A 27,984-nucleotide genomic window follows, 5' to 3' on the forward strand; every position below is an offset into this window, starting at 1 on the left:
GCCTCTCATGGTACGCAGGTGGGTCAGAGAAGGATTCAGCATAACAGCACAAATAACGCTTGAGTAGTGAGCAAATGTGTTTCTCCCAGGGCGGCAACATTTCCAGATAGGCCTGGTTGTCAGTCTACCTGTGATCCAGTAAGAGCCCTGCTCTGACACTGATGAGCAAGCCATAGACCAAGAGTACCTCTGCCGGTAAATGGGCCCAAATGTATCCTGGATCCTTTCATTTTGTTTTGATTTTGCTCCAAAGTCCAGGGAGATAGCTCTGGGACATGGATGGGGCTCTCCGTTCAAGAGCAAAGGTGGTAAATGAGCCATATGTTCCCCTCAACACCACTCCTGGGACAGGCCAAGTCAAGCTACCACCCGTGTGCTACCTTGTGGCCTCAGCAGGGCCAAAGCACAGTCTGATCCCTGGATGTGGAGAGAACAGGGATGCAGTCTCTGAGCCACACATTCTGAAGCCAGAGCTCTAAGGGAACTATGCATGTGGGCTGGTGGTAGCACAGAAACTGGCAGGCACCACGCTGCCCTGAGAGCCACGCAGGAGCCTGGCAGCCTCAGATTGGGGGTCCAGTGCCTGCTCTGCACTCCAGATTGCCCCTGCTCTGTCCTGACTCAGACCTAAGCTGGAACCCTTGTGGTTCCTCCAAGTTCAGGTGGGATAAAAAGGGCCTATAGTAGTTGGGGTGCTCCTGGGAAGGGAACCCCGAGGCAGATCCCGGGATGAGGCTGGATGGCATATCAGGGGCTCACTGAGATGGGAACCCACAGCAGATTGCTGTGGGAACAGGGAGCCCAGTGTCTGTGGAAGGTGTCCACATCACTGCCTCAACAGCTGTGTCCCTGGCAAATGACTGAATCTGTCTGTGCCCCATGTCTTCTGTAGAACTGGACCTCACAGCACTTTGTCCCCCAGAATTTGGTTAAGGATAAACCAAGACAATGAAAAATAAGCACCTCACTAGGGCTTGGAACAGAAGCACCATCCAGGAAGACATATCTCCCTAGGATTGCTTGGTAGGAAACCTGTTTTGGAATCCCTGGCTCAGCTGTTCATGTGGTCTTGAACATCAGAGAAAAAGCACCTGGCTTCAGGGAGCCTCCCTCCAACATGGTGACTCAGAGCCACCCAGATCCAGTTACACAGCCTCATGCCTATCTGGTAAATATCGGGCTATGTAGACGCACTACCCTGCAAGCCCTGCCCCAGAAAGCCTTGGGCCCAGCTGTCTTCCTACATCACCAGGACAATGGACCTGGGCCTCTGGCCTTACCTCGCTTCTCAGTGGTGATGATGGTGGCCTCTAGGGGCTCCCCAGCCCTGCCTCATCTTGATCATCAGCCTGAAGATGTATGCTGACTCTGGGTCCAGCTCGGTGGCCATGAATTGTCTCACCATAGCACCCATCTCCACTGTGGTGAACGTGCAGGAGTTGCTGTTGGCCAGGCAGTAGGCAATCTGATACCCTATGGGTGGGACAGGAGGGCCACGCATCAGTCTCATCACCCCGCTCGGACCCCAACTTTCTGCCACCACCACTCTGCCATGTTTCCACCAGTCCTTCATCCTCTGCCAGCATCTGAGAGGAATGACACAGCCGCAGTGGCAGATGGAGCCTCTGAGTGCTGGGCCCCCATGACTCTCCCTTCATCCATCCCACCACCAAGATATGGAAACAGTTTCATCTCTAGTGATTCAATTCTTAAATAAAACACCAGTACTCACCGTATCAGCCATTTAAAACCTCCCAAAAAACCATGTTTCAGAACCAGATGTCTTTTATGGTAAATTCTACCATTCAGGGAAGGATTCATACCAGTCCTTTGCCCGCTTTTCCAAAAAACAGAAGAGAAAGCTTCTAAAGCCACTTGCTGAGGCCAACATTACCCTGATACAAAAATAAACGAGGACACCCCAAGAAAAGAATCTTATAGTCCAATATCCCTGATAACTATAGATGTAAAAATGTCCAACAAAATACTAAAAACCCATGTTCACCAATATGCTGAGATGATCATATACTATGATCAAGTGGGATCTTGCAGGAATGCAACGATGGTTTACAGGAGCACATCGATCAAAGTGATATAGGACATTAACAAAATAAAGAATAAAAATGATGTGATCATCTTGAGAAGCAGGGAAGCATTTGACAAACTTTAATATCCATTTGCAATCAAAATTCTCAACAGAGCACGTAGACCAGGAACATACCTCAACACCAAAAAGGCCATATATGGGCCACCTGGGTGGCTCAGTGAGTTAAAGCCTCTGCCTTAAGCTCAGGTCATTATCCCAGGGTCCTGGGATCAAGCCCTGCATCGGGCTCTCTGCCCCTCTCTGCCTCTCTGCCTACTAGTGATCTCTCTCTCTCTCAAATAAATAAAATCTTTTTTTTAAAAGACCTTATGCAACAACCACACAGATTACGTCACATCCCATACTGAAAAGTTTTAGCTGTTTCTATTTCCTCTAAGATCGCCAAAGTTAGGAACACTGTCACTTTTTCCTTGCCACTTTTACTGAACACAATATTAAAAATCCAAGGCAGAACAATTATGCAAGAAGATAATCAGAAGGCATCAAAACTGGAAATAAAAAAGTAAAATGGTCACTATTTGCAGATGATACAGAATATAAGGAAAACCTCAAAGAAGCCAATGAAAGCTTGTTCAAACTATGACTAAATTCAGTAAAGGGACAGGATACAATATTACTACCCCAAAACCTACTGCATTTCTATACACTAATAATGAATCATCAGAAAATAAATTAGGAAGATCATACCACCTTAAGTTGCATCAAAAAGAATAAAATACCCAGGAATACACTTCACCAAGAGGTAAAATCTTGTATAATTGAAAACTACAAGACAGTAAGGAAAGAAACTGAAGGCAACACACATAAACCGAAAGATATCACATATTCATGGGTGAAAAGAATTAATAGTGGTAAAATGTCCATACTTCCCTAAACCATCTACTTTGTCATTACTATCAAAATTCCAAGGACATTTTTCACAGAAAGAGAACAGAAGGATCTAAAAATTTGTATGATGCCACAAAAGACTCTGAATACCAGAGCAATCTATAGAAAGAAGAACCACACTAAAGGCACTGCGCTTGCACTTTTCAGACTAATGACAAAGCTTGAGAATCAAAACAATCTAACATTGTCATAAAAACAGACACACACATCACCAGAAGACAGGAGAGAGCCCAGAAGTGAAACACACATCTATGGTCCGGGACCTTTATGACAAAGGAGCCAAGAATAAACAAGGGGGAAAAAACAGTCTCTGTCATCAATGGTGCTGGGAACACTGGAGAGCCACATGCAAAAGAACAAAACTGCACCATTTTCGTACACCAGACACAAAATTTAACTCAAAATGTGTCAAATACTTGGATATAAGTCCTGGAACTATAAAACTTGTAGCAGAAAACACAGGATTTGGAAAGGCCCTTGACACAGGTCTTGGTAGTGGTGCTTTTAAGCTGATACCAAAGTAAAAACAAACAAAGAAGCAAAGTGTGGGCCTACATCAAACTATAAAACGTCCAAACAACAAAGGAAACCATCAACAAAATAAAACGGTAACCTAAGGTAAAACATTTGTAAATTATATATCCAGTAAGGGGTTAATGTTTAAAATATAAAGAACTCATGCAACTCAACAGCAAAACAAAACAAAACACACAAAAACACCAAAAACTCCACAAGTAATCTAATGTAACAGCATCAGATCCAAATGGACATTTTCCTGAAGAAGAAATACAGATGGTCTACACGAACACGAAAAGATGCTTAATATCATTAATCATCAGGGAAATGCAAATCAAGCCAGAATGAGGCACCACTTCACACCTGTCAGAAGGGCCATTACCAAAAACACAAGAAATAGCAAGTTTTGGTGAAGATGTGGAGTAGAGGAAAACTCTAGTGCACCATTACTAGGAGTATAAAAGGGTGCAGCCACTATGGAAAACAGTACAGAAGTTCCTCCAAAAAATGAGAAACAGAACAACCAAAGGACCCAGCAATTCCATTTCTGAGTATTTATCTGAAGGAAATGAAAACACTAACTCACAAAGGTATATTCACCCCTGTGTACACTGCAGGAAAAGAACAACAGTGAAAATAAAGAAACAACCTAAATGCCATCAGTGGATGAATGAATAAGGAAACTGTGGTCCGTAAACAGTGGAATTCTACTCAGCCATAAAAAAGGATGAAATCTTTCGATTTACAACATGGTGGCCCTTGAAGGCATGATGCTAAGTAATACAGGCCAGACAGAAAGACAAATACTAGAAATCACATGTAGAACCTTAAACAAAACAAAAACAAAAATATAAGTTCACAGACAGAACAGATGGAGGGTGGCAGAAGTTTGGGGTTGGAGGTGGGAGAAATGGGTGAAGGGGTCAAAAGGAAAAAGAAAACAAGCCAAAATATAGCATCTTTTTTTTTCAGTTAAGTAATCTGTACCCCCAACATGGCTTAAACTCATAACCTGGAGATCAAGAGTCAGACACTCCACCGACCCAGGAAGCCAGGGTCCTGGAATTGTAGCATCTTCCGATACTCAATGTATGGAGAAAGGGGAAACTAATTTAATCTACGGTATTTTGAAGGCTACGTATTTTTTGGTAAATGTAAAAAGTAAAGAACACATTCTTCATGGTCACACACTCAGGACAATATCTAGTTCTAACATTTATCATGACACTGAGCAAGTAACTTACCTTTTTAATTTAATTATTTATTTGAGAGTCAGGGGGGACATAAACAGGGGGAGACATAAGCAGGGGGAGGGACAGAGGGAGAAGATGACTCCCCACTGAGCAGGGAGCCTGACCTGGGGTTCGATCCCAGGAACCTGGGATTATGTTCTGAGCCAAAGGCAGAAGCTTCAATGACTGAACCACCCCAATGCCCCTACTTAACCTCTTTTCTGCCTGTTTGCCCACCTCGGAGTATATTATGAATATTTGCTTTTAGAATCGCTTCTATTTAAATTTAAAAATAGTTTTTAGAATTGAGTGAAATGGAGATCACTTAGAATAGTACCTATGAGAGTAAGCCCTCAAAAAATGTTGTAAAAAATCTTATTCTGGGGGTACCTGGGTGGCACAGTCAGGCAGCTGACTCTTGATTTTGGCTCAAATCAAGAACCCAAGCTCCTGGGAGAGAGCCCTGCACCAGGCTCCACACTCAGCGGGGATGCTGCTGGAGGATACCCTCTCTCCCTCTGACCCTCCCTTCTCTAGCATATGCTTGTGCACTCTCTTTCTCTCTCTACAATAAATACATATGTCTTTAAAAATCTTATCCTGAACATTTGGTGGTTGCGCAATCATTTTCATAATTGGGCAGTATCTCCTAGTTTATAAAGCACTTTTATACACATTCTCGTATTGGAGTCAGGATATGGTCATTGGAGAAGAATTTATTGTGTTTATTTACAGAGGAAAAAAAAAGAAAACCAGACTTAGAGCAGGGGTGTGCTTTGTTCATGGCTGCAGAACTAACAGATGATCTTCTTATTTTCAGCCCAATGGAGTAGAACAAGAAAAAATCCAAACACTGTAACAAGAGCCAATGAAGGGCACTACAACTGATAATGGAATTAACGCAGTAAAATTATCCAACATTTATAAATATTTACCGCCCCGGCATGGAGCAACTAAATATGTAGAGCATATATGAACAAACCTAAGAGAAGCAATCAGCACCAATACCATAGGGAACTTTAATACCTCACACTTCTCTCAATGATCCCCCATCCAGATAGAAGATCACAACGGAAACATCAGCCTCAGACAACCCCTTACTTGGATGGACTTGACAGATACACACAGAACCCTCCATCCAAAAGCAGCAAAAGGAATATACTCCTCTCAAGTGCCCCTAGAACGTTCTCCACCTTAGGTCATATGTAAGGCCACAAGACAAGTCAATAAATTCCAGAAGCCTAGAATTTTCCCAAATGAGGACTGAAATCAAATCAACCATCTTTTCCAACCACAGTGGTATAGAACTAGAAATCAATTACAAGAAGAAAACTGGAAATTCATAAACACAGAGACTAAACAACATGCTACTTACTGAACAACCAATTGGGTTCATGGACAAACCAAAATAGGAACACAGAAATACTTTGAGGTAAATGAAAAAATAATACAATGAAACAAAGTTCACAGAATGCAGTAAAACAGGTTCTAAAATGGGGCACCCGATTAGTCGATTAGTCTAGTCGATTAGTCAGTGGAGCTCTGTGACTCCTGATCTTGTGGTTTTGACTTTCAACCCCACACTGGGCATAGAGCTCACTTTATGTTTTTAAAGATGCCATTTATTTATTTGACACAGAGCTGGGGAGAGAGACAAACAGACAGACTGAGCAAAGTGGAAGGAGCAGCAGGCAGTAGAAGAGAGAGAAAGGGGCTCCCCGTGCTGACAAGGGACCTCATGCAGGGCTCAATTCCAGGACCCTAAATTCATGACTTGAGCCAAAGGCCAACACCTAACAGACCAAGCCACACAGGCAGCCCTTAGAGCCAACTTTAAAAAAAAAAAAAAGTTGTTCTAAGAAGGAAGTTTATAGTGATACAGGCCTAACTCAAGAAACAAGAAACATCTCAAATAAGCAACCTAACTTGATACCTCAAGGAAACAGAAAAGAACAAATAAAGTCCAAAGTTAGTAGAAGGAACACATCAGAACTTAAATAAATGAAATAAAAACTAAAAAAACAAAAGAAAGATATATATTAAAAAAAAAAAACACCAACAAGAATAACAGATCAACAAAGAGCTGGTTCTTTGAAAAGAACAAAGCTGACAGAGTCTCAGCCAGATTCAAAGAAAGAGGACTCATCATCAGAAATGAGAGAGATGTTCCCTGAAACCATTGATATGCAAAGGCTCTTAAGAATGTACTATGAACAATTACACCCCAACAAGCTGGATAATCCAAAAGAAAAGGACACATTTCCAGAAACATACAACCTACTAAGATTGAATTCTAAAGAAACAGACATCTGACTGTTCAGCTGTCTACTAATGACCAGTAGAGAGATTAAATAAGAAATCAAAAACTTCCAACAAGCAAAAGTCCAGGACCCCATGGTTTCACCTGTGAATTCTACGAATCATCCACAGAAAAAAATGAATACCAATCCTTCTCCAACTCTGCCAGAAAAACAAGAGGAAGAAACGCTCCCCACCTCATTTTATGAGGCCAGCACGGCCCTTATCGAGACCTCCCAAGTATCTGTGATGAACATAAACATAAAAATCCTCACCCAAATATCTGCAAACCAAATTCTACAATACAGGAAGAGGTATGATCCAGTACGATGTATTTCAGGGATGCAATGGTAGTTCAACATCCACAAATCAAACTAATGTGCCGCATTCACAAAACAAAGGATCAACATCATAGGACCATGTCAACAGATGCAGAAAAAGCATTTGATAGCGCCGCTACCAAATCACTGCCACACCGACCTGTGCTTCTGCCGCCTGGCTGGTCCCCACACCCTGTACCACTGCCACCCCACTGTGCCATCCCCCACTGCCACCCTGCTGCACCCCACACACCCACCGCTGTCCCTTCCACCCCCCCCATTCCTGACATGCTACTGCCACCAGCGCTGCCACCCTCCACCCTGCTACTCCACAGCAGTGCCCTTTTTTCCACAACAGCTAACCCTCACCACAGCTGCTCTGCTGCCCTGCCGTTGCAACTGATGCCCAGCTGTGCCACCCCTAGTGCCCTTACCACTCCCTTGTGCACCCCCCAGGACTCTGCCACCCTGCTGCGCCACCCTCCAGTGCTTCTACTGCCCTGATGCCTGTGTTTCCAACAGCACCACCACTGCTACCGTGGTCACCCTGCTCCTGCCCATCTCCACTGCCCCACCCAGCCCCCAAGCCATGCTGTGCCATTGCCATGTGGCTGCTGCACCACTAGTCCCTCCCAACCACATCCAGGCCAATCCCTCCCCGCTTCGCCTCCCTGCTTTGCCTCCCCATCTGCTGCCATCTCAAGTCACTGCCTTCCTCTAATCACTGCTGCCTCACTGCCCTCCCACCGCCATTTCTTCACTGCATACTCTCCCCTTGCTGCCACTGTGCAGAGCCCCTGCCCTGCCCACACAGCTATTAACCTGATGCTCTTGCCCTGCTGGTCCCACCAAACACCCCCGAACTTCTCCCGCCTGTCGGCCCCCCACCCCTGCTCCAGTGCCTCCAGATTCCCTCCCCGTTGACCTGCTGCTGCCGCCCCACACATCCCAGCCTTCTCCCAATGCTGCTACTGCCTGGGTGCCCCTGCCTCGTGACCCTGCCCTCTGCAGCACACCCCTCATACTGTCCACCTTACCACCACTGCTGCAGCTAAGCTGCTGCCCTGTGCCCGATGCCACTGCTGACCTTCACTGTCCAGCCCCATTGACAGGCACTAAGGCCCTACCCTGCCATTCGTGCTCTACCTGTGCAGTTGCTGTGCCGCTGCCTCCCAGATGGTTCTGTCCCCCCTTCTCTGCATGCCACCACCAACCGCCTGCCACCCCACATGCACCTGTGCAGTCCCACCCCACCCACCAACATGCTCATTCCTGTCCTGATGCCCCACCACATTGCTGATACCACCTCATCTGCTCTCTCCACACCCCCACTACCAATCCCCTGCCCCTCGCCGTCACTGCCCCCTTACCACTACCCTGCTTCTGATCTGCTGCCACCCTGGGTCCCACTCTTACCCCATGTCCTGCTGCTCCCCTGTGTTCTGCAACTGCTGGTCTTCATAGCCCTGCCCTGTTGACTTGCATGACTGCCCCACCTACCACGCTGCCCCTCTGCTGTTCCTGCCCACCCCTCCCTGCAGCTACCACCTAGATGCTACCCCTGTCCCCCACTCGAGCCTTCCCAATTTCCTAGCCCTGTTGCCGCACTGCTGCCGCCCCATGAGTCCTACTCCACCTTCCCCGCACTGGTACCACCAGGCTGCCCCCACCACGCTGCACCACCGTCCACAGCGCCCCCACTTACAACCACCATTGCCTCTCCACTGCTACCCTGGGTCCACGCTGCTGCTGCTAACAGTGGTCCCGCCCTGTAGACATGCACCAAGCCCAGCAAAGCCAGGCCCTTTGCTTTGCTGCCTGACCCACCACACCATGATGTTGAGACCCCACTCATACCCGGCTAGTCCTGCCCACCCCCAAGGACACTACCGCCTAGCTACTCCCCTCCCCCCACTCTGATGCCTCCTGGCTGCCAAGCATGTGTCTGCCCAGCACATCCACCACCACCACCCCCCGTGTGGCTACCAGCTTGCTGCCCCCAAAAATGTACCCATGCCACCCTGCGGTGCCCCCCCACAGGTCTCCTCACTGCCGGGCAGCCTCTGTCCTGTGCCCCGGCCTCTGCTGCGCTTCGCTTCCCCACCTCGTTGGCATGCACTATGAGCAGGCCCAGCAAGCCAGCCAAGCTGTCTCTGTGCTGCTGCCTCAGGGCTGGTCCCACCCTCCCTATACTGCCCTGCCACCTCTAATCTCCCCACCCCCTCCAGGTGCCACACTGCTGACCCCCTCAGATGGCACACAGCTCCCGACCCACGGGCGCTACCCCTCCCTGCCCCTCTACTGATTGGTTGCGCCCTCCCCTAACTCTGGTGACCCCAGCTCTCTCCCCCACTGATCCCGCCCCCATACGTGAGCGTTTTCACCTCTCTGACACCTCCTGGCACCCTTGCAGCCCTGTTACCCTGCTCACCACCCCAAACACTGGCCTCCCGATGATGCCAGGTTGGTCCCTCCCCTCCACCCACCACCACCGCCTAGCTGCTTCCCTCACCCCTGTCTCCGTGGTCTCCCCACTGCCAGCCACATTACTGTGTTACTAGCACCCTATCCACCACCTCCCCGTGCTTCCACCACATTGCAACCGCCCACATACACCCCTGTCCCCCTTACCTCAGAGGCTGCCGCTCCACTGCGGCCCTGTGCTCCAGACCTCTGCTGCGCTTCACCTCCCCGCCCCCTTGACACGCACGATGGGCCGACCCACCACCCCCTCTTAACTGTTGCTGCCCGGCTGCCTGGGGCTGCTCGCACCCTCACCGCCTCACCCCCTCTGCTCCCGCCTAGATGCCGACCATCCCCCACAGGTGACACGCAGCTCCCACCACTCCCTGTGCCACTACTGTATGTTCCCTTCCCCACCTCTGGTGAGCCCTGCTCCCTCCTCCGAGATCCCGGCCCCGAACCTCAGTATTGCCTCCCAGTTGCAAACCCCTCCGGCTCATGCAGCCCAGCCCACCATGCCCTGACTTTGTCCACCCGCTAACGCCCGGCTTGTCCCGCCCCCAAACCCCACTACTGCCCGACAGTTTCCCCCTCCACCCTGCTCCGTTGCCTCCCCGCTGCCAGGCATGTTACCGCTACTTCCACCCTGAATATCCACCCCCCTCCCAGCGCTTCCTCCATATTGCTACAGCCCACATGCACCCTGCCACCCTGCTGTGCGCCTCACCCTGCCCCCCTTACCTTAGCTGCCGCCGACTGGATGCGGCCCTGTGCCCCAGGCCTCTGCGGCGTTTCGTTGCCCTGCCTCCTTGGCGTGCACGATGGTCTGGCCCACCACACCCGCCCCCGCCGTTGCTGCACTGCTGCCTAGGGCTCCTCCCATCCCCTCACCCCTGTGCTGCCTAGATTCTACCCATCCCCCAGAGGTGCCACATGGCTGCCCCGCTCGGGTGCCACGCAGCTCCCACCCCTCCCTGTACGACTACTGCCTGCCCCCGTCCCCGCCTCTGGTGACCCCTGCTCCCTCCTCCGTGATCCCGTCCCCCTACCTCAGTGTTCTCTCCCGGATGCAAACCCCTCCGGCTCATGCAGCCCAGCCCACCATGCCCTGACGTTGTTGACCGCTAACGCCCGGCTTGTCCCGCCCCCAACCCCCTACTACTGCCTGACGGCTTACCCCTCCCCCCTGCTCCGTTGCCGCCCCACTGCCAGGCGTTACCGCTAGTTCCGCTCTGAATATCCGCCCCCCTCCCCGCGCCTCCTCCACATTGCTACAACAACATGCATCCTGCCACCCTGCTGTGTGCCTCATCCTGCCCTCCTTACCTCAGCTGCCGCCAATACGCTGCGGCCCTGTGCCTCAGGCCTCTGCGGCGTTTCACTGCCCTGCCCCCTTGGAACGCAGGATGGTCCCGCCCACAACACCGCCCCCCCGTCGCCCCCCCCCCCCCCCGCGCCGTTGCTGTGCTAATGCCTGGTGCTCCTCCCATCCCCTCACCCCTCTGCTGCCTAGATTCTACCCATCCCCCAGAGGTGCCGCATGGCTTTCCCGCTCGGGTGCCACGCAGCTCCCACCCCCTCCCTGTACGACTACTGCCTGCCCCCTTCCCCGCCTCTGGTGACCCCTGCTCCCTCCTCCATGATCCCGGCCCCCTACCTCAGTTTTCTCTCCCGGCTCCAAACCCCTCCGGCTCATGCAGCCCAGCCCACCATGCCCTGACGTTGTTGACCGCTAACGCCCGGCTTGTCCCGCCCCCAACCCCCCACTACTGCCTGACGGCTTCCCCCTCCCCGTCCTCCGTTGCCTCCCCGCTGCCAGGCATGTAACCGCTACTTCCACCCTGAATATCCACCCCCCTCCCAGCGCTTCCTCCAAATTGCTACAGCCCACATGCACCCTGCCACCCTGCTGTGCGCCTCACCCTGCCCCCCCTTACCTTAGCTGCCACCGATTGGATGCGGCCCTGTGCCCCAGGCCTCTGCGGCGTTTCGTTGCCCTGCCTCCTTGGCGTGCACGATGGTCTGGCCCACCAAACCCGCCCCCGCCGTTGCTGCACTGCTGCCTAGGGCTCCCCCCATCCCCTCACCCCTGTGCTGCCTAGATTCTACCCATCCCCCAGAGGTGCCACGTGGCTGCCCCACTCGGGAGCCACGCCAGCTCCCACCCCTCCCTGTACGACTACTGCCTGCCCCCTTCCCCGCCTATGGTGACCCCTGCTCCCTCCTCCGTGATCCCGTCCCCCTACCTCAGTGTTCTCTCCCGGATGCAAACCCCTCAGGCTCATGCAGCCTAGCCCACCATGCCCTGACGTTGTTGACCGCTAACGCCCGGCTTGTCCCGCCCCCAACTCCCCACTACTGCCTGACGGCTTCCCCCTCCCCCCTGCTCCGTTGCCTCCCCGCTGCCAGGCGTTACCGCTAGTTCCGCTCTGGATATCCGCCCCCCTCCCCGCGCCTCCTCCACATTGCTACAACAACATGCATCCTGCCACCCTGCTGTGTGCCTCACCCTGCCCTCCTTACCTCAGCTGCCCCCGATATACTGTGGCCCTGTGCCTCAGGCCTCTGCGGCGTTTCGCTGCCCTGCCTCCTTGGCGCGCAGGATGGTCCCGCCCACCACGCCGGCCCCCCCACCCCCGCCGTTGCTGCGCTAATGCCTGGTGCTCCTCCCATCCCCTCACCCCTCTGCTGCCTAGATTCTACCCATCCCCCAGAGGTGCTGCATGGCTTCCCCACTCGGGTGCCACGCAGCTCCCACCCCTCCCTGTACGACTACTGCCTGCCCCCTACCATGCTTATGGTGACCCCTGCTCCCTCCTCCGTGATACCGGCCCCCTACCTCAGTTTTCTCTCCCGGCTGCAAACCCCTCCGGCTCATGCAGCCCAGACCACCACGCCCTGACGTTGAGGACCCGCTAATGCCCAGCTTGTCCCGCCCCTAACCCCCCACTACTGCCTGACGGCTTCCCCCTCCCCCTGCTCCTTTGCCTCCCCGCTGCCAGGCATGTTACCGCTAGTTCCGCTCTGGATATCCGCCCCCCTCCCCTCGCCTCCTCCACATTGCTACAACAACATGCATCCTGACACCCTGCTGTGCGCCTCACCCTGCCCCCCTTACCTTAGCTGCCACAGATCAGGTGCGGCCCTGTGCCCCAGGCCCCTGTGCCCCAGGCTGCCCTGCCCCCTTAGCGCCCAGGATGGTCCCGCCCACCACGCCCACCCCCCACTGTTGCTACACTGCTGCCTGGGGCTCCTCCCATCCCCATGGAAGCAAACGAATGTTACAAATTAAGGCTACTTTGTATTGTTCTGAACAATCAACAGATAAACATTTTCTATCACACCCCTCTTCATAATAGTGAATTCTATAGAATTCTGTTATTAAAATGGCTAAAAGTATAAAATTATATTTTAAATGTCATGTAAGTGGACTTCAGAGTGAGATATGAAAAAGTCAAAGAAATAACAATCCTTGAAAGAAAGTGATGAAAATGGAAGAATTATTATTTTCTACCAGAGGATTTTCTCTTAAGTAGAGGAAGAATTTTGATATATAAGGCATATGGAATGATAAAGATCACAAAGTCGCTTAATCTCACAATTAAAGAAATGCAATAAAACTCAAATTACCCAACAAATTACAAAAAGTTTAAGTTTGATAATATTGTTTGCCAAGACTGAAGGGGGAAAGATGCTGTCATACATGTTGGTGAGAATAAATTCCACTGTGAAGAAGAGAAAAACTCCACTGCTCCACTGCTAAGGATCTACCTTCAGTAAATACCTGTTAAAGGACACCAAGGTATGTGTGTGAAAATGTTTATTAGAGTGCTGTTTTCAATAGTGACAAACAAGAAATAACCTAATATGGATTGGAGGGGACTGTTTATTATGGAATGATCATAAAATGGAATAAAAGCCAATAACAAAATCAGTTCCATTTCCATGTCAGTATGGAAAATTCCTAAGTATGGTAAATAGAAAAAAGAAAAAAGAAAAAAGAAAAAAAAAAAAAAAAAAAGCAAGATGCAGAAGAGTAGGCACTATGTTCCCAACTATTTCTCTTAAAAAGTGGATGTAAGAAGAAAACAGTTTCTTAAAGAATACCTGAAAATTTTAATTGTAGGTATCTTTGGGAAGAGAGTCTGAGGATAGGACGTGTGAAGTAAGAGAAATTTATAGGAGGTATTAGTACTCTTTAGGCTGTTCAGCATCCACAACCATTCTAATTTGGAGAGAATTTCAAGAAGTGAGAAGCAAATATTCCCTTCCTTATCTTCCTCATCATGGGTGCATGGGTCCTCCTACTCTGGACACTGAATCCTAGGTGGTGATAGCAAGGGGCAAAGGAGTCAGATCACTGAAAGAAAGCTCCAGAAGTGCTGAAAGCTTATAGGCACAGTCACCAACATGCAGTCAAGGCAGCAGTACTGGGATAGCAAGTTTTCAAGCAGCCATGTCCTAAGCAGAGACTGCCTTATTGTAACCTCTTGACCATGCCTTGCTTCCCTCAAAGCATGGCATGGTCTTTTGCTTCTGCAAAATTTCTAAGCCTGATTCTCTACCTATGAGCTATCTAATAATTTTCAAATAATTCTTTTCTGCTTAATTAGAGCTACTTTCTGTCATGTGCAACCCAGAACTCTGACCCTGTTCTTTTATTTATTATCCTATAGCTGTTCTGTTTTTTTGGCTTTTGTTTGTTTTTTTTTTTGTTTTTTGGGTTTTTTTTTTTTTTGACTAAGGGTTGGTAAAATACTTTTTGTACTCCCTTTAATAATGTGAACTATACGATTTCTTATCTAGCACTTTGCGCAACAGTGAGACTGGCAGGAGGATAAACAATCTATTTAAGAGAAAATATCACAGCATTTTTAAAAAGGGGGGAGGGTAAGTTCTCTCAAAGAACTTGAATATTACTTAGGAAAACATTCACCATGGCTGCCCCTCCCACTTCCTCCTCTCTCCTCCCAAGGATTTCATGCCCACAATTGGCTCACTGCCTTATAAATTTGATACAATGGAAAAGTGGAAAAAAGCAAGAAAACAGCACTTTCCAAAGGGAAATGGGAAAATTTAACTACAGATAACTTGGAAAGTAGACTAAAAACTTAAGAGCAGAGAGGTAATACCCTCAAAATGTGGAATAGAGTACAATCTAAGACACACTATACCTTACTTCAAATAATTTCAATATATAATAATCTGAATTCATTAAAGACAGCTGTGAGAATACAGTCTTTAGTTTTTAGAAGTCTTTTCTTTCCTCAATTCCTATGAACTCCTATGAGCTGCCAAAGTGCATTTTAAAATTATTTTTGTCAAAGGAATACATAAACATGTATTCCAAAAGATATAAAAAAAAAAAAAACTTGTAATAAGAAATTAGTTGAGGGAAGATGGCAAAGTAGGAGTCACCAGGAATCCATCTCCCCACCTAAACAAGAATTGTACTGGCATAATCTGACTAGTGTAACTATTTTGGAATCCTGGAGTCTATTCAAAAGCTTGCAGCTTCTAGGGAAAGGCTTAGACAGTAAATCACAGTTAATTTCAGTCAATTTCAACTCTCACTATGGTAGCAGCTACCCACCCCAGTGCCCACCCCCTCACCTCGCAACAGGAAGCCATGCACATATGCTTAGCACAGCCTACACCAGTTTATGGGCCCTTGTCCTCCAAATATCAGAGATCTGTGTTCTGATCATTGGCTGCTGCTTCTGATTACACACCTGCACACACAGAAGCAGGCCACCACTGCTGAAATCCCCACTGATGGAAAAGGCTTCCAGGGGACTTAAAGATCCAGAGCCCATTTTTTCCCTTCATTTCCCCCCTTTTCCTCATTTAGGAGCCAGGCATTAAAGACTTGACATCCATTCTTGTGTGAATATAAGTTTGCAACTCTTGTGGGTAACTACCCAAAGGGATACAATTGCTTGATTTTATGGAGTATGTTTAGTTTTTTAAGAAAGTACCAACTGTCTTCCAAGTGGCCATACCATTTTGCATGCTGTGGGTTTTTCATATATTGCCATATTGGATAGTACCAGAGTTTTTGTATGCTACATACTGGATGATTTCACCTATATGACAGTATAGAAAAGTCAGAAGTATGGAGACAGTAAAAAAAAATCAGCAGTTGCCAGCGGCTGGGCTGGGAGGAAAGGGACAAATAGGCAGACTGCAGACTACTGTTAGAGCAGTGAAACCACTAGGTATGTTACTATGATGGCGGATACATGTCATTAAAATTTTTCCAAGCTCATACAACACACAACACCAAGAGTGAAGCCTAATGGAAATTATGGATTTTGTATGATAATGATGTCAGTACAGGTTCATCAATACAACAAATAAACCACTCTGGTAGAGGGCAAGGATAATGAAGGAGACCATATATGTGTGAGGGCAGGGGGCATACAGGACAGTTCTGTACCTTCTAATTGAATGTAGCTGTGAATGTAAAATAGCTCCAAAAACTAAAGTCAATTTAAAAAGAAAAACTCCACACCCTATAGCTACCATGACATGCGATGGTAAAAGACAAAAATTGTCCTCTAAGGTCAACAACAAAACAGGAAGTCTGTTTTGCTATTTCTATCCAAAAAGGCAACCATATTAAAAAGGAAGAAATAAATTATCTGTTTGCAGATGACATGTTCTATATGTTTTTACATGTACCTTAAAGATTCCACATCAAAAAAAAAATAATAATCAGAATAAACAAACTAAGCAAAGCAGCAGCATAAAAATTAATGTGCAAAAATCAGCTGTACTTCTATACACTGACAATGAACAATTCAAAAAGGAAAATTCCATCCATGATAAATACCAAAAAAAGAGAATCTAGGAAAGAACTTAATTAAGGAAGTGATATACAGAGAAAACTATAAAACACTGTTGAAAAAAAAAAATTAAACACCTAAAAAAATGGAAAGACACACCAATCTGATACTGTTAATATTTCAATATCATCCAACAAAATCTACAGATTAATATCATTCAAAAATCCCCAAAACTTTTTTTTTTTTTTTTACAGAACTAAAAAATTCCATTAAAATTCATATGGACTCTCAAAAACCCTCAATGGCCAAAAGACTCGAATCAGAGGAACAAAGATGTAAGACTCACAATTACTGATTTCAAAATCTACCATAAAGGTACAAAGAGTTGTACTGGCATGAAGACAGATATGTATGCCAACTGACTAGAATAGAGAACCCAGAAATAAACTCTTGTATATACGGTCAAAAATTCTGACAAGTGTGGAAAGACCATTCAATGGGGGAAAGGATGGTCTTTTCAACAAATGGTGTTGGGAAAAGTGGATATCCACATGTAAAGCATTAAGTTAGACCCTTATCTTAAAACATAGTCAAAAATTACTTAAAATGGATTAATGATCTAAGCAAAAAAGACCAAACACTATAAAACTCTTAAAAGGAAATACAGAAGAAAAGCTTCATAATACCAGTTTAGCAATGATTTCTTGGGTGCGTCACCAAAGGCAGACAACAAAAAATAGTTAAATTGTAATGTACTGCTTCAAGCTTTTAACTTTTTGTTCATCAAGAACACTATCAACAAAGCAAGAGAATGGGAGAAAATATTTGCAAATCACATATCTGATAAGGGAATATATGAAGAACTCCTAGAACTCAACAACAAAAACACAAACTGCTAAACATTTCTCCAAAAAGATAAACAAATGGGCAATAAGCCCATGAAAAGATGTTCAGCATCACTAATCATTATGTAAGTGCAAATTAAAACCACACTGAGGTTACCACCTTACCACCTTACAACTGCCAAATGTCTAGAGTCCAAAAGACAAGAAACAAGTATTGGTTAAGAATGTGGAAAAAAAGGAGCCCTTATGTACTGTTAGTGGGAATGTGAATTGGTGCAGCCACTATGGAAAACAGTACGGAGGTTCCTCAGGAAATTAAAAGTGGAACTGCCTTATGATCCAGTAATTCCACTAATAAGTATATATAACCAAAGAAAACAGAAACTTTGATTCAAAATGATACATATACCCCTATGTTTACTGCAGCATTATTTACAATGTCCAAATTATGAAAGCAGCCCAAGTGTCCAATGACAGATGAATAAAGAGATGATTGATACACAAACAATGGACTATACCTCAGCCATTAAAAAGGAATGAAATTTTGCATTTGCAACATGGATGGATATAGAGTATTACCTTAAGCAAGGTAAGTTAGTCACAGAAAGACAAATACCATATGATTTCACTTATATATAGAATCTGAAAAAAAAAATTTAACACAAACAAAAAGCAGAAACAGACCCTTAAATACAAAAGGGAGCAGGTATGGCTATGGACAAAATGGAAAAATGGGTGACGGGGAGCAGGAGATTCAGGTTAGTTATGGAATGAATAAGTCATGGTGATGAAAGGGGATATAAGTCAGAGTATTCTATGCTGACAAATGGCAGTTATACTTGTTAGATTTTTCCAATCACTACATTAAAAACCTGAAACTAATATAACATATATGTTGACTATACTTCAATGAAAAGAAAAAAGATCATGCGGCAAAAAGATCATACGCAAAATTAGAGTCCCCAAAACTGAAAATCATTGGTCATTTTTCTGGTTCCTCTGGAACTTGAGCTATATTGTCTAGACTCAAATTTAAAAGAGGAACAGAAGAGGAAAGAGATGGAAGGCCTCCTATTAGGTGATGAGAAATATAAGACTGAATCAACCAGATGCTTAAATAGGCCTTCCAAGAAGGGAGACCATAGACCTCAAATTTAGACTTTGTAAGTTGTTTCAAGATAATTACAGTCATTCTAAGTGTATACTCTAGAAGTACTGATGTGTCCAATGTGCACATTTTAAATACCTCTGTTTCTATGATCCAGAGATCATAGCATTTGTTCATTTTTTAAAACAGAGGGCCAGGGTACATGAGAGTGGCCAAGTGGCTAACACGAATTTCCTAGAGCGCTGGTTCCCAGCAAACAAAGCAATCATCAGCTATCATACTCCAGAAGTAAAAAGAATGGGAAAAATCTTAGAGTCTAGCTAAAATAAGGGTGCTTTATGCCCCGTCCTTTTCCTCTTGCTTTTGGGGAAGGGGCTTTGCAGGAGAGGTCAGTACCAAGGCTCATAGAGAGAAGGAAGTTTCTCAGGTTTCTGCTTCTGTAGCTGACATGTGTGATTTCTTCAAGTTACAGATACCACTGGGGCACCTGGGTGGTTCAGTGGGTTAAAGCCTCTGCCTTCGACTCAGGTCATGATCCCAGGGTCCTGGGATCGAGCCTCATGTCAGGCTCTCTGCTCTGCAGGGGACCTGCTTCCTCCAATCTCTGCCTGCCTCTCTGCCTACTTGTGATCTCTGTCTGTCAAATAAATAAATAAAATCTTAAAAAAAAAGAATGAGGAAAAAAAAAAAAAGCTCAGAAAATACCAAGTGTTGACAAGGATGTAGTGAAACCGAACATTTATTCTTGCTGCTGAGAATGAAAAATGATGCGGCTGCTGGGAGAAACAATATGGTAGTTCCTCAAAAAATTAAACACAGAATCACTATTTGACCCAGCCACTCCATTTCTGGGTATACAACCAAACGAACTGAAAGCAGCAAGATGCAGATACTGGTACACCCATGTTCATATCAGCATTATTTACAACAGTCAAAAGGCAGAAGCAACTCAAGTGTCCATCCATGGATGAATAAACAGAATGTGCTATATACATACAAGGGAAGAAAACGTGGCCAATATAGGCCACAACATGAGTGCACCTTGAAGACATTATGCTAAACGAAGTCACATGCTATGCTAAGTCAGTCACAAAAAGGCAAAGATTGCATGACTCCACTTATATAAGGTGCCCAGAAAAGTTACATACACAGACACAGAAAGTAGAACAATGGTTGCCAAGAGCTCAGAGTAGAGAAAATGGGGGAGCTACTATTTAATGCGTACAACATATCAGTGTGGTAGGAGAAAAAAAAAGTTTTAGGCTGTACAATATGAATGTACCTAAGGCCACTAAAGTATACACTCAGAAATGGTTAAAATGGTAAAGTTTAGTGGCACCTGGGTGGCTCAGTTGGTTAAACATCTGACTCTTCAGCTCAAGTTCTGATCTCAGGGATGTTAGATGGACACTGCATTAGTCTCTGGGTTGGGCATGGAGCCTGCTTAAGACTCTTCCTCTCCCCTCTGCCCCCTCACTGACCCCTCAAAAAAAAAAAAAAAAGAAAAGAAAAATAAAAATTGAAAATGAAATTTTAAAGCCCCTTTCTTTATTTTGATGGTTTATTCTATTATTTTGTTAGGGCACATGGTCTAGGAATTTCCTAAGAAATGTTGCATGGTAGATATATTTTTTTTCTTATTCTTGAAGGCCTTTCTTTCCTCCTTTTGCACTTGACTAATTGTTTGGCTGGATACAGAACTCTAGGCTGAATGCAGAACTTGTAAAGCGCTAGTCCTCCATCTTCCATCTTTAAATTAGATTCTTAGATTATGAGAAGTTAGATGACATATATATATTCCTAATCCCTCCTAAATGATCCCAAAAGCTTTTGAGACATTCTCATTATTTCTGATATTCTTAAAGAAATTCTGTAATAACTGCCTGGTATTGGCCTGCTTTCATTCGTTGTGCTTGGCACTTTATAGCTTTTTTTCAACCTGGAAACTCAAATCCTAAATAAATTTTCTGGAATATGCCTATATAGGCATATTCTGGTGTACATATGTATGTGGTAAAACATTTCATCCTCTGATAGATATGGCTACTGAGACAATCAGCTCTGGAATCTCACAGACTAGACTCGACCCTCAGCTCACTACTTACCCACTATGGCACTTGGGGAAGTTAACTTCTTTTAAACCATATATGAAATGGGGACAGGATAATTGTAGAGATTTTTAGTAAAATGACACATGTAAACAGCTTATACAACTGAAATAATAAAAAATAAGTGTTACCTATTATTAAAATCCTAAAAGCTAGATGGATGCAGATACTATAAACACTGTCAAATCTATCAAGGATCTGCTATATGTAAGGAAATAAAACTAACAAAAGAAGTGGGAGGCAGCCAATGGGTATAGGCTTTTCTTTTTTGGGGTATTAAAAACGTTTGGGGACTTGAGAAAGGTGGTGGTTACAAAATACTGGAAAGGTACTAAATGTTAGTGAATTGTTCACTTTAAAATGATTGATCTTATGTTATATAATTTTTGCCACAATAAAGAGAAAAAAGGAAGCAGGAAAAAGAAAGGCAGTGTAAAAGAGAAGTCAAAAGTTGTTGAAATGGAGAATGGAAACAATACTCTTTCCTCTAAATTAGTGTGACACTTTCCTCTATATGCTCTCTTTTTAATTCTTGGAACTGAACAGCCAATAATGATATTGTTGGGAAGACAAACAATTCCTTTTTTATCGGACATTAACACATAAATAAAAGGCTGATTGAGAGATCGACATATAATTAAGAGAAGATTATTTTAAATTTCTTTGGGAAGAATGTATAAAACAGGAAAGTTGGAGGATACACACACACACACACACACACACACACACACACACGAACAAAAAAGCTGATCGTATAGAAGACAATGGATAAAGTCTTTTTTTTTTTAATCACTATGTATCAGAACGCTCAGCTCTAAGCCTTCTCTTATGACAAATATGGGAATCTAACCACATCTAAAATCTTTCCAATAAAAGGGGAAGTAAATTACTTCCTACTGATTTCAGACTAGGGGGAAATATTGTTACATGCATCTTTCTTCATTTTCAACACTTCCCAAATTGTGCTCCAAGAAACACTATTTTAGAAAGATGCTATTTTAACACAGTACAAAAGAAATGAGAGAAGGGAGAATGAGGGGAAGAAAAAGGAAAAGGAAAGCAGCATATTCGAATCTCATTCTTGGGAGATTTGCAAGGCATAGTAGTGTATTAAAGGTTCTGCAGTAAGAAAGCCAGTTCACGTCTATTAAACCTACATTTGGCTGATTTATTAAGTACAGAACAGTTCTTAAGCTATGTCGGTTAAACACATAATGCATCATTTTGTTAAAGGCTGCTTAGATTTATACCAGATAACATATAAATTAGGGTAATTTCAATATTAGCCCAGGGGGATCAGATTACCACACATATTCAAGAATAATCAATTATCTGAATAAAACATTGTTTCAAATTACCAGCTCGTCAGAGCAAGAGCTTAATGGCAATAAAGGAGGGGAAGAGAAGGTAGGAATAAGAGGAAAAGAAGAAAAAACAATCTGGGAAGAGTTAGCTCTTCATCTTCCTTTGTTGAAATGTCCTTGTCCTGACATGTCAATTCTGATTATTAAGCCTAACATTTGCAGTTAAGATAGTAAAAAATTCCAACTTGGTTCACTTCTCCCCCACTTTCTATTTTTTTACATTAATTCCTAACCCTAGGAGGTAACCTCAAAAGGAGAAGTTAAATATTTGTTACTTGAGTACCTTAAGTATAAAATTTCACATTGCCATAACAACCATATCCCAAAACAGTTTAATACTGCATAATTTAAGCATAAAGGCATTTGCAATTTCAGTTTCTTTTACTCAGAGCAAAGATGTACAACACCAACAAAACCTGAACCTGGAACAATATTTCTTGTTTGGGGGAAAATCATAGAAAAAAACATGGATTTAGAGAAGTAAAAATTCAAATAGATAGGGCAAAGGAAAATCCAAATGGAAATACATTTATGAGAAAACTTGTAAGAAGATAAAAAGACACCCTTTTCATTATCACTTTATCATCTTTGAACCAAAAAGAAATCACTACTGCTTATTACTACTATTTCCCATATTGTGGGAACCAATCAAGGAAATGAATCATTTAGGTATTAGAGACAGCCAATCCCTTAGAGAAGTTAATCCTCTTCTTGGAAATTATTTTATTCATAGGGGAAAAGCTACAGCTACCTTCCTGGTGACTGTTCCTCCTTTTTCTCATAAAAGAAGTGGAGTGGAGTGAGCAAATGAAGCCAACGAAAGCCTCAATAGTCATATATATCCCCAGTCACAAAACTGGAGGGGAGCAGAAGGGCAAGACAAGCCAGGCATGCACGCCCTAGCTATTCTACTCAGCAGATCATTCTTTGTCATTTACAGGCTACCACCCTTGCCAAAGGGTGACAAGATCATTTGGCTAAAGCAACTACTGGCTAAATAACAAACCATACACATAAATCTTTTTAAGGAATAACAGATTTGAAAAAGACAAAAGCTAGATAAAATAGATACATTAAAGTGGATAGAATAAACTTCAACTTTGGTTACTATTTCACAAATTAAATTTGTGAATCTTAATTCAGTGGCTTAAAGGCAGGGGTTGCAAAGTTGGAAGATGAAAGATCAAAGCACTGGTAGCACAGTATTTTCTTGGTGAGAGTATCAGTCTAAGGTCTGAAAATGAAATGTGCTGATCCAGAAACCGAACTTTATCAGTAACTTAAAGATGATCAATCAGCTTCAGTGACTTATTCACAGTCAGAAGAGAGCAAAGGGAGCAAGCACCCCAGGTAAACCCCACCACAAGGAGGCCCTTACAGTGACCCAAAAACCTGTCCTCTATCCATACTCTTTTTCCACATGAGTACTAATCTGATCTGGTTAAGTAGTACTTGGTTGAATACAGAATTATATAGTAGTAATATAAAACAGATCAACCTGCAAGGTATTTCATCTAGGTCCTAAGGGGGCTTAATAAACACTCCTGCACTTCAGGAGATGCACTGCTCATTTTCCAGATTCTCCATCTCTCTCGATGCAAAATTTACACCCGTCATTCTGTTTTCCATCACCCACTGTGTTTTCTGTAGATGTGTATTATCACTGACTAAGCCATATCAGGCTATTGCTCTCGTGGATCTGATATTATGCATCCTTCCAACTGTGTCCTGCCCAACCATGAGAAGACACATTTATTTCCCTATTTTCAAATTCTTAAACAGTACTTCTGACAGCCCCATGTACCTCTAACTGTAATAAAACTACAAAAAAGTAGTCTGGTTTTTCTGTACTTTTTGTAGATACTGATACTGATTTTAAAATTCTGAACAATTTAAACACAACAACATCCAACTGGACACAACTCAATACTGCAAAATGTAAATATATACATTGGTTCAAAGCAAATTGTTAAAAATTAACCACTTAACAAAACAACTTATGGCTAGCTCATAATAAGGGCACAGACAATTCATATACTCAATTATATAAGGATTCTACATTTGCATAATGCTTTACAAAGTGCTCTCCCATTCAAGATAACATTAATTCTAATCAAATATTTAAATTGAAAGTCTCCAAGAAAGAGATTTCTCTAAGAAGATAAACAAAATAATCCAAAATTTTAAACTTTAAAAGCCATTAAATTTTCTGATGTTTACAGTTAATTTTTCATACATATATATTTTTGCTTTGAAATGAGAAAATATATTAAGACTACAACAGAAACAAATTCCTTCTCTCATAAAATAGATCACATATTCTTAGGTTATACATGTGTGAAAATTATTTAAATCAGTCTTGAGAAATACGGTTTCAAGCTGGATAATAATTACACTTAAAAAATCATGCAAGAGACAAAGTCAGGCCTTGGTTTGCCCAGCAATTCCTGTCCAGATCCTCTGTACCAAATTACTTCTTCAAATGCTTAGTATACTTATGCTCCATTATAAACTGTTCTATGTAAAAAATACATGGTATCAGTTATCTCTACCTTAGAATGAATAAATTTAAGTGACTGAATACACTCAAGGATTAAATCTAATCCCCCATTGTGAAATAAAAGACAAAAACCATAGTGTAACTGAATCCAGGACTTAAATTGGTAAGAAGCCTTAAAAGGAATCCAGGAAATCCTATTACATACACCTAACCATGTCAAAGGTTAGTTCTTATCAAATGAGCTGTATCCCATTGAGGTCCATTAAACAAACAAAAAGCAGTTATAGAGCACCAACATAATAAAAAGAGTTCACATCACAAAACACATCATTTTCTAAGACTTAGAAATCTTCTCTAAATGAAAATATAGCATGAATACATCAATATTTGCAACAGAAAATTAAAAGTTCTTACCTTACTACATCATCAATATTGTTCCTGTATACGCCTTCAAGTCTTTCTGCGGGAAACCACATAGCAATAATGTTGGGATAAATATCTGAGTACTTAAGTTAAGGAAACACCTGAAATATACAACAATGCAAACTACATGGTTAATTTTTAACAATTTGCTTTGAGCCAATGTATATATTTACATTTTGCATATAGCTGATTATAAAAATCACTATACCTATGCTAGTAAAAGGATGTCAAATGTATTTATCTATAAACCATCATGTGTAATTAAGAAACACAGGTACAGGGGCGCCTGGGTGGCTCAGTGGGTTGCTGGCTTCGGCTCGGGTCATGATCTCGGGGTCCTGGGATCGAGTCCCGCATCGGGCTCTCTGCTCAGCAGGGAGCCTGCTTCCCTCTCTCTCTCTCTCTCTCTGCCTGCCTCTCTGCCTCCTTGTGATCTCTGCCTGTCAAATAAATAAATAAAATCTTTAAAAAAAAAAAAAGAAACACAGGTACATAAAATTAATTCCCAAAAAAATTCTCAAAATAATTATATGACAAAATAATTTTCAAATCTCTTTACCTAGTACATTAAAAGTAAGTACATAAAAATTAAGGAAAAAAGTAACTTCCACATTTACACTATTTAGGCCCACATACATGAAAACAAAAACCACAGACTATAAATCAGAACTGAAGTTACCTTGGGACAAAAACCAAGTATCAAAATAAAAACAAAAAAAGCTACACAACTTCTCATTTTTCATTGTTACAAAAGGAACGACAGCATAGAGAAAAGTAGATACAATTAAGAATTAGGAAGCCAGCGGCACCTGGGTGGTTCAGTGGGTTAAGCCGCTGCCTTTGGCTCAGGTCATGATCTCGGGGTCCTGGGATCCAGCAGGGAGCCTGCTTCCCTCTCTCTCTCTGCCTGCCTCTCCGACTACTTGTGATTTCTCTCTGTCAAATAAATAAATAAAATCTTAAAAAAAAAAAAAGAATTAGGAAGCCAGATTTAAGACCTGGCTAATGCCGCCATCCCGTTGTATAACCTGGACATGACTTCATCTTTCCAGGCTTCAATTTCCTACTCCACAAGATTAGGTTGAGACAACCACAATGATCTCTTCCAAGTCCTTGGTATTTGTGACTTAGTAATACTGAACTAAGGTAGAAAGTTTTCCTCATTCACCATCAAGGTAATCAACATTTAGCATGCCATTCTATTTACTTATGTTACACACTGTAGTCAGCATAAAAACAAACTTCTGTGCTCCAGAAGAATTTGCATCAAACTAAAAAAACAAAACAAAACAAAAAATACCAACCAATCTACATTTCTATCCATTTGTCAATAGTGGCAGACCTCATTTCTTCCCGAGTACCATTATTCCTCTCTCTAATCTCGTGATTTTTCTGAAATGGACCTTGCAAAACAGCCAAGCTGATCTGCCCCAAGCCTCCCTTCAACACCCTCCCTGAAGTTCTCCACCTACCTACTCCTGGACCCCATTTGATCTTCAAGTACAATCCAAAATTCACCAAATCCAGTGCCTTTTTGTAGATCTTTTTTCATCACTTTCGGCTGCTTTCACATTATTGAGTTAATTTTGGTATTATTTTCAATTGAAAATAATTATCAAGTTACTAAAAGCTTTTTAAAATTATTTTTTTAAAGGTTTTATCCATAGTTATACCACACACTGATTGGACAGACCTAAAAATATTTTAAGGGGAAAAAAAAAAAAAACAGGGTTACCTGGGTGGCTCAGTCGGTTAAGCATCTGCCTTTGGTTCAGGTCATGATCCCAGCATCCTGGGGTAGAGCCCTACATCAGGCTCTCTGCTCAACCAGGACTCTGTCCCTCTCCCTCTGCCCTGCTCATGCTCTTTCACTATCTGTCTCCATCTCTCTCTCTCTCTCTCTCAAATAAATAAAATTTAAAAAATAAAATAAAAATAAAAACCTTTCATTAAAAGAAAAAAGACCACACACTAGCATATACAATATGCTACCTTTTGTACAAAAAATATTTTCTTTTTGGATAAAATGAGTAAGATTTACACACAATTTGCCTGAATCTGAACTTCTCAGCACGCATGTGCATTTGCACACACACAAATGATAACTGAGAAACCAATAAACATGTTTGCTTCATAGAGAAGGGGTGGCAAAGGGGAAAAACATACACTAAAACCAGCAACAAACAAATCGATTAAATATCAAATTGGTAACCAGGAGATAGAGTTTATTTCACAGGAGTTATTTGGCTACCTCAAGTTTACTGTACCTCTTGGTAGGAAGCACTGTAAGAACAAAAAGAACTAAAAAGAGGGGCTCCTGGGTGGCTCAGCTGGTTACACATCTATCTCAGGGTCCTGGAATCGAGCCCCACACAGGGCTCCTTGCTTAGCAGAGGAGTCTGCTTCTCTTCTCCCTGTGCTCATATTCTCTCTCATGCCCATTCTCTTTCAAATCAATAAAATCTTAAAAAAAAAAAAAAGAACTACAAAGAAACTTTAAACTTCTTCTGCAAGTTTGTTTTTACTATTATCAGTATTGATATCCTCAAGCTTTCTTCTTTATATTGTACAAAAAAATGAAATTTTACTAATGATTTTAAGATTTATGATTATAGGTATAAAATCAAGAAATCAAGTAAAAACCTTAATTAGAAATATCAATATGGCAACAACATGGATGGAACTAGAGTGTATCATGCTTTGCGAAATAAGTAAAGCAGAGAAAGACAACTATCATATGATCTCCCTGATATGAGGAAGTGGTGATGCAACATGGAGGCTTAAGTGGTTAGAAGAAGAATAAATGAAACAAGATGGGATTGGGAGGGAGACAAACCATAAGTGACTCTTAATCTCACAAAACAAACTGAGGGTTGCTGGGGGGAGGGGGTTTGGGAGAAGGGGGTGGGATTATGGACATTGGGGAGGGTATGTGATTTGGTGAGTGCTGTGAAGTGTGTAAACCTGGTGATTCACAGACCTGTACCCCTGGGGATAAAAATATATGTTTATAAAAAATAAAAA

General features: G+C 43.4%; 1 protein-coding gene across 5 annotated transcripts in view; it reads right to left on the reverse strand.

The window, feature by feature from the left end:
* The window catches only part of LOC309859764 (phosphatidylinositol 3,4,5-trisphosphate 3-phosphatase and dual-specificity protein phosphatase PTEN-like), a 196,050-nt gene that overhangs the window by 118,664 nt on the left and 49,402 nt on the right, over positions 1–27,984 (reverse strand). For 2 of the 5 annotated variants that reach the window (XM_082720877.1, XM_082720879.1), the window contains one exon: positions 24,952–25,061. The exons of the other annotated variants lie outside the window; for them this stretch is intronic. The gene's annotated coding sequence lies outside the window, so the exon portion shown is untranslated. The remainder of the gene's footprint in view (positions 1–24,951; positions 25,062–27,984) is intronic. 5 annotated transcript variants of the gene reach the window in all.

Source organism: Mustela nivalis (genome assembly GCF_964662115.1).
Source record: "Mustela nivalis genome assembly, chromosome: 2".
Lineage (NCBI taxonomy): Eukaryota > Metazoa > Chordata > Mammalia > Carnivora > Mustelidae > Mustela > Mustela nivalis.